This window comes from Papio anubis, chromosome 5, assembly GCF_008728515.1.
Source record: "Papio anubis isolate 15944 chromosome 5, Panubis1.0, whole genome shotgun sequence".
Lineage (NCBI taxonomy): Eukaryota > Metazoa > Chordata > Mammalia > Primates > Cercopithecidae > Papio > Papio anubis.
The window spans coordinates 103,054,697-103,067,497 of NC_044980.1; the positions used below are offsets into that span (position 1 = coordinate 103,054,697).

At 36.6% G+C, this 12,801-nt stretch overlaps 1 long non-coding RNA gene across 1 annotated transcript in view; it reads left to right on the forward strand.

The window, feature by feature from the left end:
* Window positions 1-12,801, forward strand: part of LOC108586370 — a 264,725-nt gene that overhangs the window by 4,784 nt on the left and 247,140 nt on the right. The window lies entirely within an intron of this gene.

Sequence of the window (12,801 nt, forward strand, 5' to 3'; positions counted from 1 at the left end):
AAAGTTTAGCCACCCTCATGAAAAAAAAATGACAGATTTTATGAATTATGTGGCTTTTCATAATGTAAACTTTATTTTATACAAAAGAGAGGCCATTTATTGGCCAAACTCTGTATTCAAGCCATGGGGATAGTCAGTTGGACATTAGTCCCTGTACTACATAAAGCCTGCCCTCTTCCACTCATTTATGTTACAAAGAATAATTGAGCACCTTCCCTGGGCCTTGTGCTGTGGGAGATAAAAGGTGAAGTAAACACAGACCCTGCCCTCATGGAGCTTCAAGTCTAATGACAGAGTGAATATTCATATTCCTGAAAGGCAAAATGATAATAATAATAATAATAATAATGTGCCTTGTGAAAGGAATATAAAAGTTTTGCGGAATGTCTTGGGAATGTGTAAATAAATAGAGTTTAAGTCTATTTCTTCTTTGTAGATAGCATCAAGTATACAACAGGGTAAATTTGGGCTTGAAAGTCATTTTTCTGTGGCAGAGTTCAGTATCACTTGGATTTTAGTGAACAGAACCATTATGGTTGCTGATTTTTCTACATCTTTTTTCTTCTTGTTAGGGCAGTGGCTTCTGTGAATTAAAGGGCCTGTTATCCACCCTGTAGGTAACAATCCTAAGCCTCCCTCACAAGCCTAATTATTAGCAAATTGCTCTTTCTAGATCAATGGTCATGCTTTCAAGTCTAATAAGAATGAAAAAAGTGTTCAAATCCGAGATATTTTTAGTCCTACAGAGAGATTGATTTTCTATGAGTCTCTAAATTACCTTAAAAAACTTCTTTTAAATTCCAGCCAGCATGTTAGATTTGAGACTTACCATTATGAAAGAATGTTTTCTTGGAAATCCCTCCTTCTCCAATTAATTTTTGTAATTTCTCTGTTAGGAACTCACTAATGGTTTCTTAGTAAATGTAACATCCAGATAGTAACAGCGTTTGTTATGTTAAAGTACAACTCAGACATTTAAAACAATATGTATTTATCATTTATCATGATTCTGTAGGTTGGCTGGATGTTCTAGGCTGTGATAGCTTAGCTGAGGATACAGTGGACTCATGTTTGAAAACTCAACTGGGGAAGCTGTGTTCTCTCGAGGTAGATCCTCATTATTTGGTGACAGTAGAAGTCCCAGAAGCAAGTAAGAGAGGGCAAGCCCCAATGCACACTTTTGAAGACTTTGCTTTTGGCATGTTGGCTAATGTCCCATTGAGTAAAGTAAGACATAAAACCAAGATCAGATTTAAAAGTTAGAGATAAAGATTGCATCTCTTGATGGAAGGGGTGCCAAAGGCCATTCACTGCAAAAGGCCATTCATACAAGAAGTTGTGAACAAATATGAGGCCATTGTTGCTGTACTTTACTTCATGAATTGACCCCTTAGAGGTCAGATCCTGGGTAACTTTGTGGGATGTCCAAAATATCTCTTAAATGCTTCTTAACTTTCTATTTATTTCGTATTTTTTCCACACCATCACATCCATTCTTTCAAAATGGTTACTCTTATGCTAGGTGGCCAGCTGGATATCAAAATCAGTTCTCAGGCAAAGAGATAGGGTCTACCTTGCAACGCTGTTGGATTAGGTATTCTTTCAATTGGGAAATAAAACCTTTTTTTTAATAAAGAAAAATACAATTATTGGCCCAGTGGGTGAGAAAAAAAATTTGTCTGTTTTCTTTCTTTTTGTTTTTAAACTAGTGGGGTGAAGAGGAGAAGGGAGAAGGTACCCTAGCCAAGACACCTGAAGCAATAGCACATCATAACCAGTAGTATGTAAGGTGTACCCTTGATAAGCTAGGACCAGAAGCTCTATTGGAAACATCCTCATGCTCTGATAAGTCATAGTTTGATCAGTAGAAGAGTATCCATTTTCTGAGTTTGTTTGAAGTGAGAATATTTCTTAATTAATTGTTTCAAGATTTAAAAAAAAATTCAAGGACATTATTTGCTTCTAGCAAAAGTTGATATCTCAACTAGTCTGAATGCTGTTAGCAGCAAGGCTGTTCTTAAATTACTAAAAGTTATTAAAAATAAAATAATTAACTACCTCACCACAAGCTCAATGGTTCTGATGAAACATTCCATCACTCTCTTAGAAATTCTGTTTCATGTCATTCCTGTTTAGAAAATATTATGCAATTAGCAGTTTTCTAGTTCCAGTGAGTGGTAAAAAGAATAAACAGTGAGACCTGATTGGTCTCCAAAATGCAGTGATTCAGCATTATGAACAAATTCCCTTTGTGAGAAACACAGAAACAAATGGAAAGGCTCCTATATTCTGGGAAAAAGTGAAACCAGATGCACAGAAGCTGATAGAGAGATTCAGAATACCTTCTCACCGGAATCACTACCTCCTCCACAGCAGTGTGTAATCAGGAAGAGATCCTTTAGCTCCCAGTTTCTTCTCCAGCCAAAGATCAGATTGGCTCATGTGTCCAACATCCCAACTCCTCTGAGGCTCCCCACAAAATTGGCATCTGTCTTGCCAGTCTTGGAGCTCTGATGGGTCCAGTCCAGTCTAGCTACCTAGGAGAGAATGAATGCAGTGCTTTGAGCTGATAGAAACTATTTCTCCCCTCCTGTGGCTCAGCACAAACTGAGCAGAACAAAAATACAGCAACCTGTTTCTCTCCAGGGAGGGAAAGAATTGGTAGAGGACCCAGAATCTCTGGCTGTGCTGATTGATGGGGTCTTGTGAACGATTTCAGGATGTGACTATTCTAATGCAGAAATACCAACACATCATCAAGGAAAGTGAATAACCAGGTGAACATGTTCCAGATAAAGGAACAATATAAATCTTCAGAAACAAACCCTAATGAAACACACTTTGCCTGATACAGAATGCAAAGTAGTTGTCACAAAGATGCTCAGTCAAGTCATGAGACAATACATAAACAAAGTGAGAATCTCAACAGAGATAAAATGTTAAAAATTGCCAAACAGAAATCATGGAGCTGTAGAATACAATAATTGAACTGAAAATTTACTAGAAGGGTTCAAAACCAGACTAGATCAGGCAAAAGAAAGGATCAGCAAATCCAAAGACAGGTCATTGGAAGTGACTCAGTCAGGAGAAAAAATACAAAAGAATTGAAAAAGAGAAGAGAAACCTTTATGGATATATGGGACTCCATGAAGTTGATCAATATACACACTATGGAAGTCTCAGAAACTAGGAGAGAAAAAAAAATGAATAGAGAGCTTATTCAAAGAAATAATGGCTAAAAACTTCCAAAATCTGGGAATGGAAATGGACAATGAAATCCAAGAAGCCCAAGTCACACCAAATAAGACAAACTGAAAGAAGCTCCACTGAGACACATTATATTCAAATTGCCAAAAGTCAAAGAGAGAATTTTCAAAGCAGCAAGAGAAAAGCAACTTTCCACATACAAGGAAAACTATTAAACTAGCAACTGATTTTTCAGCAGAAACATTGCAAGCCAGAAGGGAGTGGAATGATATACTCAAAGAACTGAGGAAAAAAATCACTGTTATCCAAGAACACCATACCCAGCAAAACTGTCCCCTAAAAATGAAGAAGAGATAAGATTTTCCCAGAAAAATAAAAGCTGAGGGATTTAATCACCACTAAACCTGCCTTACAAGAAATTTTAAAGGGAGTTATTCAGGCTAAAATAAAAGGACACTAAACAGCAATGTAATAGTGTAAGAAAATATAAAACTTATTAGTAAAGTTAAATATACAGGCAAATGCAGACTACTATATTATTGTAATTGTGGCATGTAAATTACATAATTTACTTTTAATTCTAAAAATTACTGGACAAAACCAGCTATAACTGAAAATATGTTAAAAGATACACAATATGCATAGATGTAAATTGGGACAATAACAAAGCTTGTATGTTTATAAGAGGTTAAAGTATAGTGTGTTAAAATGTAGTTGAATTTAAGTTGTTATCAGCTTAAAATAGACTCATTATAACTATAAGATATTTTATGTAAGCCCTAAGGTAACCACACTCAAACAAAAATTCCTGTAGAAGTTACACAAAAGTGAAAGAAAATGGAGTGAAAGCATATGAATGTGAAAAATGAACAAAAGACAGAGGAAGATAGCAAGAGGGAAAAATAATCAAATGAACTACAAGAATAACAGAAAACAACAAAATGGCAATAATAAATTCTGTCTTATTAATACACACTTAAAATGTACATGAATTAAAATCTTCAATTGAATGGATTTGAAAACACAATTATATGCTATTTTTAAGAAAATCATTTTAGATTTAAGGACACATAGAGGCTGAAAGTGAAAGAATAGAAGATATTCCATATGAATGGTAACCAAAAGAGAGCAAGGGTGCCTACACTTAGATAAAATAGACTTTATGTCAAATATTGTCACAACATACAAATAAGGACAATATAATGAAAATGTGTGAATTCATAAAAAGAATATAATAGAACAAAAGGGAGAAATACAAATATAATATTAAATAATAGTAGGAATCTTTAATATTCCAATTGCAATACAGGATAAAACATCCAAACAGAAATATCAATGAAGAAACAGAGAATGGCTGGGCACGGTGGCTCATGCCTGTAATCCCAGCACTTTAGGTGGCCGAGACGGGCGGATCATGAAGTCAGGAGATCGAGACCATCGTGGCCAACGTGATGAAACCCTGTCTCTACTACAAATACAAAAAAAATTACCAGACGTGGTAGCGGGTGCCTGCAGTCCCAGTTACTCGGGAGGCTGAGGCAGGAGAATGGCGTGAACCCAGGAGGCAGAGGTTGTTGAATAACACTGTAGTCCAAATGGACCTCACAAATATATACAAAACATCTTATCCAACAGCAGCAGAATAAACATTTTATCAAGAGCACACAGAACTCTCTTCTGGATAGATCACATGTTAAATCACAAAACAAGTTTTTTTGTTTTGTTTTTTTTTTTAATTTTTCTGGGTACATGGTAGGTATGTACATTTATCGGGTACATGAGATTTTTTAAAGGCATACAATAAATAATGGGTAGAAGAAGTATCCATAATCTCACACATTTATCTATTCTTTGTGTTACAAACAATCCAATCATACTCTTGAAGTTATTTTAAAATGTACAATAAATTATTGTAGACTGTAGTCACCTTGCTGTGACTATTAATATCAAATGCTAGGTTTCATTCATTCTACCAAACTCTATTATTTTTACCCATCTCCACTTCCTCCTCATGTCCCCCACCAACTTTTGCAGCTTCTGGTAAGTATCCTTTTGCTCTCAATCTCCATAAGTTTAATTATTTTAATTGCTGGCTCCCACAAATTAGTGAGAATATGTGAAGTTTGTCTTTCTGTGCCTGACTTATTACATTACGTTAAACATATGTTTATGTTTAAACATACATTATGTTCATGTTTACATAATGACCTCCAGTTTTACCCGATGTTGTTGAAAATGACAGGATCTCATTCTTTTTTGGCTGAAGGGAACTTCATTGGGTATATGTACCACATTTGCTGTATCCATTCATTTTTCAATGGACAGTTAAGGTGCTTCCAGATTTTGACTGTTGTGAAGGGTACTGCAGTTAACATGAAAGTACAGATAAATCCAAGTCTTTGCTATTGTGAATAGTGCTGCAATAAACATACGTGTGCATGTGTCTTTATAGCAGCATAATTTATAATCCTTTGGGTATATCCCCAGGAATCAACCCAAATGTCCATCAGTGACAGATTGGATTAAGAAAATGTGGCACATATACACCATGGAATACTATGCAGCCATAAAAAAGGATGAGTTTGCGTCCTTTGTAGGGACATGGATGCAGCTGGAAACCATCATTCTTAGCAAACTATCACAAGAACAGAAAACCAAACACCGCATGTTCTCACTCATAGGTGGGAACTGAACAACGAGATCACTTGGACTCAGGAAGGGGAACATCACACACCGGGGCCTATCATGGGGAGGGGGGAGGGGGGAGGGATTGCACTGGGAGTTATACCTGATGTAAATGACGAGTTGATGGGTGCAGCAGACTAACATGGCACAAGTATACATATGTAACAAACCTGCATGTTATGCACATGTACCCTACAACTTAAAGTATAATAATAATAAATAAATTAAAAAAAAAAAAAAAAAGAAAGTACAGATAAATCTTCTATATACTGATTTTCTTTCTTTTAAGTATATACCTAGCAGGAGGATTGCTAACTCATATGGCAGCTCTATTTTTAGTGTTTTGAGGAATGTCCAAACTGTTCTCCATACTGGTTGTACTACTGTACATTCCCACTAACAGCGTACAAGGGTTCCATTTTCTCTACATCCTCACCAGCACATTTTATAGCCTATCTTTTGGATAAAAGCAAATTTTTTATTATACTTGAAGTTTTGGGATACATGTGCAGAATGTGCAGGTTTGTTGCATGGGTATACACGTGCCGTGGTGGTTTGCTACACCCATCAACCTGTCATCTTCATTACGTATTTCTACTAATGCTATCCCTCCTCTTGTCCTCCACCCCTCTGTGGGCCCCGGTGTGTGATGTTCCCCTCCCTGTGTCCATGTGCTCTCATTGTTCCACACCCACTTATGAGTGAGAACATGTGGTGTTTGGTTTTCTGTTCTTGTGTTAGTTTGCTGAGAATTATGGTTTCCAGCTTCATCCATGTCCCTGCAAAGGACATGAACTCATTCTTTTTTATGACTGCATAGTATTCCATGGTGTATATGTGCCACATTTTCTTTATCTAGTCTATCATTGATGGGCATTTGGATTGGTTCCAAGTCTTTGCTATTGTGGATAGTGCTGCAATAAATATATGTGTGCATTTGTCTTTATAGCAGAATGATTTATAATCCTTTGGTTATATACCCAGTAATGAGATTGCTGGGTCACATGGTATTTCTGGATCCTTGTGGAGTTGCAACACTGTCTTCCACAATGGGTGAACTAATTTACACTGCCACCAACAGTGTAAAAGCATTCCTATTTCTTTACATCCTCTCCAGCATCTGTGGTTTCCTAACTTTTTAATGATCGCCATTCTAACTGGCATAAGATAGTATCTCATTATGGTTTTGATTTGCATTTCTCTAATGACCAGTGATGATGAGCTTTTTTTCATGTTTGCTGGTTACATAAATGTCTTCTTTTGAGACATGTCAAACATAGTATTGGAATTTCTGGCCAGGGCAATCAGGCAAGAGAAATAAATAAATGGTATTCAAATTGGAAGAGAGGAAGTCAAATCGACTCTCTTTGCAGATGACATGATTGTATATTTAGAAATCCTCATCATCTCAACCCAAAATCTCCTTAAACAGATAAAAGCAATTTTAACTGGCATGAGATGACATCTCACTATAGTTTTGATTTACATTCTCTGATGATCAATGATATTGATTACATTTTCATATACCTGATTGCCATTTGTATGTCTTCTTTTGATAAATGTCTATTCAGATCTTTTGCCCATTTTAAACTCCGATTATTAGATATGTTTCTTTAGAGTTTGAGCTGCTTATATATTCTGGTTATTAATCCTTTGTCAGATGCATAACTTGCAAATATTTTCTCCCATTCTATGGGTTGCCTCTTCATTGATTGTTTCCTTTGCTGTGCAGAAGCTTTTTAACTTGACGTGATCCCATTTGTCCTTTTTTGCTTTGATTGTCTGTGCTTTTTGGGCATTACTCAAGAAATCATTGCCCAGTTCAATGTTCTGGGGACATTTCACAATGTTTTCTCTTAGTAGTTTCATAGGGTGAGGTCTTACATTTAATTTTTATTCCATTTTTATTTGATTTTTTATATGGCAAGAGATAGAGAGTCTAGTTTCATTCTTCTGCCTATGGATATCCACTTTTCCAAGTACCACTTATTAAGAGATTGTCCTTTCCTCAATTTATATTCTTGGCAACTTTGTTGAAAATGAGTTCACTATAGATGTATGGATTTGTTTCTGGGTCTTTATTCTGTTTCATTGGTCTATATGTCTGTTTTTATGCCAGTAACATGCTGTTTTGGTTACTATAGCTCCGTAGTATAATTTAAAGTCAGGTAATGACCACCAGTTTTGTTCTTTTATGCTTAGGATAGCTGTAGGATTTTTTTTGTCTATTTCTGTGAAGAACGTCGGTAGTATTTTCATAGGGATTGCATTGAATCCATAGATTGCTTTGGGCAGTATAGACCTTTTAAGAATATTGGTTCTTCCAGTCCATAAACATAAAACATCTTTCCTTTTTTTGTGTGTATTCCCTTTAATTTATCTAATCAATGTTTTATGGTTTTTATGTAAAGACCTTTTACTTCTTTGGTTAATTCCTAGGTGTTTTATTTATTTTATTTTAAATGGGATTACTTTTTTGGTTTATTTTTCAGATGGTTCACTGTTGGCAGGGAGAAATGCTACTGATTTTTGTATGTTGATTTCATATCCTGGAACTTTACTGAGTTTGTTCATCAGTTCTAATAGATATTTGGTGGAGTCTTTAGGTTTTTTCAAATATGAGATTATATCTGCAAATGACAATAATTTGACTTATTTCTATCCAAATTGAATACACTTTATTTCTTAATCATGTCTGGATGCTCTAGCTAGGACTTTCAGTACTATGTTGAATAAAAGTGGTGAAAGTGGGCATCCTTGTCATATTCAAGATCTAGGAAGAAAAACTTTCAGTTTTTTTCCCATTTGGTATGATACTAGCTGTGGGTCTATAGTATATATGGCTTTTATTGTGTTATGTTTCTTCTATGCTCAGTGTTTTTGTGGGTTTTTGTCATAAAGGGATGTTGAATTTTATCAAATGCTTTTCAGCATCAGTTAAAATAATCATATGGGTTTTTTTTCCTTTTTTCTGTTTATACAATGTATTGATTGCACCGATTGGTTTGCATATGTTGAACTATTCTTTCATGTCAGTGATCTCACTTGGTCATGGAATGATCTTTTAATGTATTGATGAATTCCATTGCTAGTATTTTGTTGAGGATTTTCACATCAATGTTCATCAGGAATATTGCCTGTAGTTTTCTGTTTTTGATGTGTGTTTGTCCCCTTCTGGCGTCTGGGTAATATTGGCCTTGTACAATAAGTTTGGTAGTATGCCTCTTCCTCTTCTATTTTTCAGAATAGCTTGAGTGGGATTGGTATTATTCTTGAAATATTTGATAAAATTCAGCAATGTATCCACTGGGTCCCAGGATTTTCTTTACTGGAAGACTTTTTATTATGGCTTCAATCTCATTACTTCTTATTGTTCTGTTCAACTTTTGGATTTCTTTGTGGTTCAATCCCAGTAGGTTGTAAGTATCTGGTAATTTATTCATTTCTTCTAGGTTTTCCAATTTGTTGGCATAGAGTTGCTCATAGTAGCTTCTAATGATTCTTTGAAATCCTGTAGTATCTGTTGCAATGTCTCCTTTTATATCTTTGATTTTATTTATTTGGGTATTTTCTCTTTTTTCAGGGTAAGTCTGGCTAAAATTTGATCAATTTTGTTTATCTTTTCAAAACATCATATTTTTTTCTTTCATTTGTCTTTTGTATTGTTTTCTTCATTTAAATTGTATTTATTTCTTTTCTGATGTTCATCATTTCTTTTCTTCTAATAATTTTGGTTTTGGTTTGCTCTTGATTTTCTACTTCTTTAAGATGCATTGTTGGATTGTTTATTTGAAGTTTTTCTGCTTTTTTGTAGAATTCTGCTTTTAATAGACTCTGATGTATTCTTTAGGATGTCAATTGCATTTTTCAACTCTGGAATTTCTGTTTGATTCTTGTTAATTATTTCAATCTCTTTGCTAAATTTATCTGATAAGATTCTAAATTTATTATCTGTGTTTTCTTGAGTTTTGTTGAGTTTCCTCAAGAGAAGCTATTTTGAATTATCTGTCTCAATGGTCACATATTTCTGTTACTCTAGAATTGATCATTAATGGTTTATTTAGTTTGTTTTGTAAGGTCATGTTTTCCTAGATGATCTTGATGTTGTGAATATTTGTCAGTATCTGGGCATTATAGCCTTTACAGTCTCAGTTTATTTGTACTCATCCTTCTTAGGAAGGCTTTCCAGGTGTTTGAAGGGACTTGGGTGTTGTGATCTAAGTTTTTTGTCACTACAGCAGTATCTGTATTGAGGGTACCCCAAGCCCAGTAATGCTGTGGTTTTAGCTGACTTGTAGAGGTACTCCCTTGATGATCTTGGATAAGATCTCTAAGAATTCTCTGGATTACTGGACACAGACTCTTGTTCTCTTCCCTTAATTTCTCCAAAACAATTGGAGTCTCTCTCTCTGTTCTGAGCTGCCTGAACTTGGGAAAGTGGTGATGCAATACCCCTATGGCCACCACCCCTGGAACTGTGCTGGGTCAGACTTCAAGCCAACACAGCCTTGAGTGTCTCACAAGGCTCGAGGTAACCACTGCCTGGCTATTGCATATGTGTATTCAAGGACCTGGGACTCTACAATCAGCAGGTGGTAAAGCCAGCCATGCTTGTGTCCTTGCCTTTGGCCCCAGTCAGGTCCAAGCATGCTGTCTGAGAGCTGGGTCTTGGAGTCAGAAATCTTAGAAATCTATCTGGTGCTGTAAACTACAGCAGTCGAACTGTCACCCAAGCTACAAGACAAAGTCCTTTCTACTCTTTCTGCCAAATTTTCACAAGCAGAGGAGTCTCTCTTCATGGCCGCAACCCCTCCACTCCCATGGTGTGTGCTGTCTGGCTGCTGCTAGTTTTCATTCAAGGCCCAAGGACTTTTCAGTTAGCTTATGGTGAATGCTCTCAGGCCAGACTCTCTGTTTAGGGTAGCAAGCTTCCCTCTGGCCTACTGCAGGTCTAGAAATGCCATCCAAGAGCCAAAGCCTGGAAGTGGGGACCCTAAGAGCCCACTTGGTAATCTATTCTACTGTGGCCAATCTGATGCCTGTGCTGCAAGACAAAGTCCCCTTTACTCTTCCCTCTCCTTTTCTCAGGCTGAAGGAGTCTCTTCTCATTACCAGTACATCTGTAAATGTGCTGTATCGCACCTGTAGCTAGCCCATCTCTCAGTCTCTTCCAAGGCCCATGGGAGTACTGCTTGACTACGATTGTTGACTATTCAGGGTCCAAGGCTCTTAATCTGCAGGTGATGAATCCTGCCAGGACTGGTTCCTTCCTTTCAAGGCAGTGGGTTTCCTTCTGGCCCAGAAAAAGGAGCTAGGTCCTGAAAGGGGGCCTCAGGACTCTGCCTGGTACCCTATCCTACTGTGGCTGAGCTGGTATCCAAGTAGCAAGACAATGTCTTCTTTATTCTTCCCTCTTCTCTCCTCAAGCTGAAAGAAGGAGTGCCTCCAGTAGCGGCAAGCTGCACTGCCTGGGTTCGGGGGAGAGGTGGTACAAGCACTCTCTTGGCACCCCAGCTGGTGTCTCACTAGTATGCATGCTCTCCACATCCACTGACTTCAAGCCCAGCACAGCACCAGGTCTTGCCTAGGAGTTGCAGTCTTTGTGGCTTAGACTGCCTTTCAAGTTTACACAGAACCCCAGAACATTTTAGCTTGCAGTGGAAAGGCTTGCCAGAACTTGGGTTCTGACATCTGGGAAGGGCTCCCCTTTAACTAGGGCTGGTCTAAATGCTCCCTCTGTGGCTGCCAGCTGAGTTCTGCCTGGTGTTGCTTTCTGCTGTGACAGGACAGCATTGAGTTCCAATGCAAAGTCCCACAATCACTGCACTCTTCCTCCCCTGAGTGCACAGATTCTCTCTCCACACCACACAGCCATAGCTAGGGGAATCAGAAGGGGTGGCAGTGCCGATTCAGGACTGTCTTTCCTACCCTTTTCAGTGTCTGTTTCTATCATATGAAGTTACAAACAGGTACTGTGATAAGTCACCTGATTTCTGGTTCTTATGAAGATGCATTTTTGCGTGGATAGTTTTTCAATTTTGTTTTCCCATTAGGTGGATGATTGGTAGAAGTGTCTAAACAACCACCTTGCTCCACCTCCTCCCATAAAACAAGTCTTGACATTTATTTATTTATTACTGATGTGTTGTATATATTATAGTTTCAGGGTAAATGTGATAGTTCAATAAGAAGATTGAAATCATACCATGTTTTTGTTTTTACTAACCATAATTGGGTGAAACTGGAAATTAACAGCAGAAGCAAAAATGGAAAATTCACAAATATGTAGACATATACTCATGAACAACATACTCTTGAACAACTGCTGGGTCAAAAAAGAGGTGAAAAGATAAATTAGATAATACTTTGAGACAAACAAAAATGTAAGTACAATATATCAAGCCTTTTGTGATATGGTAAACAGAGTATTAAGATGAAGTTTATTGCAATAAATATCTATATTACAAAAGAAAACAACATATTAAATAAACAACCTACTTTTACATACAAGAAAGTAGAAAAAGAACAAAGTAAGCAAAAGGTTAGTAGGATCAAGAAAGTAAAAATTGGAACATAAATAAATAAAGTAAAAAATAGAAAACAATAGAAAAATTAATAAAAGCAAGAGTTAGTTTTTTGAAAAGATAAGCAAAATTGACAAACCTTTAGCTAGATTACAAAAAAGAGAGATGTAAATAAATAAAGTTAGAAATGATCAAGGAAATATTAAAACTGATACTAGAGAAATAAAAATAAAAAGAGACTTTTATAAAGAATTATATACCAACAAACTGGATAATCTAGGGAAAATTGATAAATTTCTAAAAACATACAGCCTGCCAAGACTAAATCATGAAGAAATAGAAGGACCTATGAACAGACCTACGACTAGTATGAGGAGTGAATCGG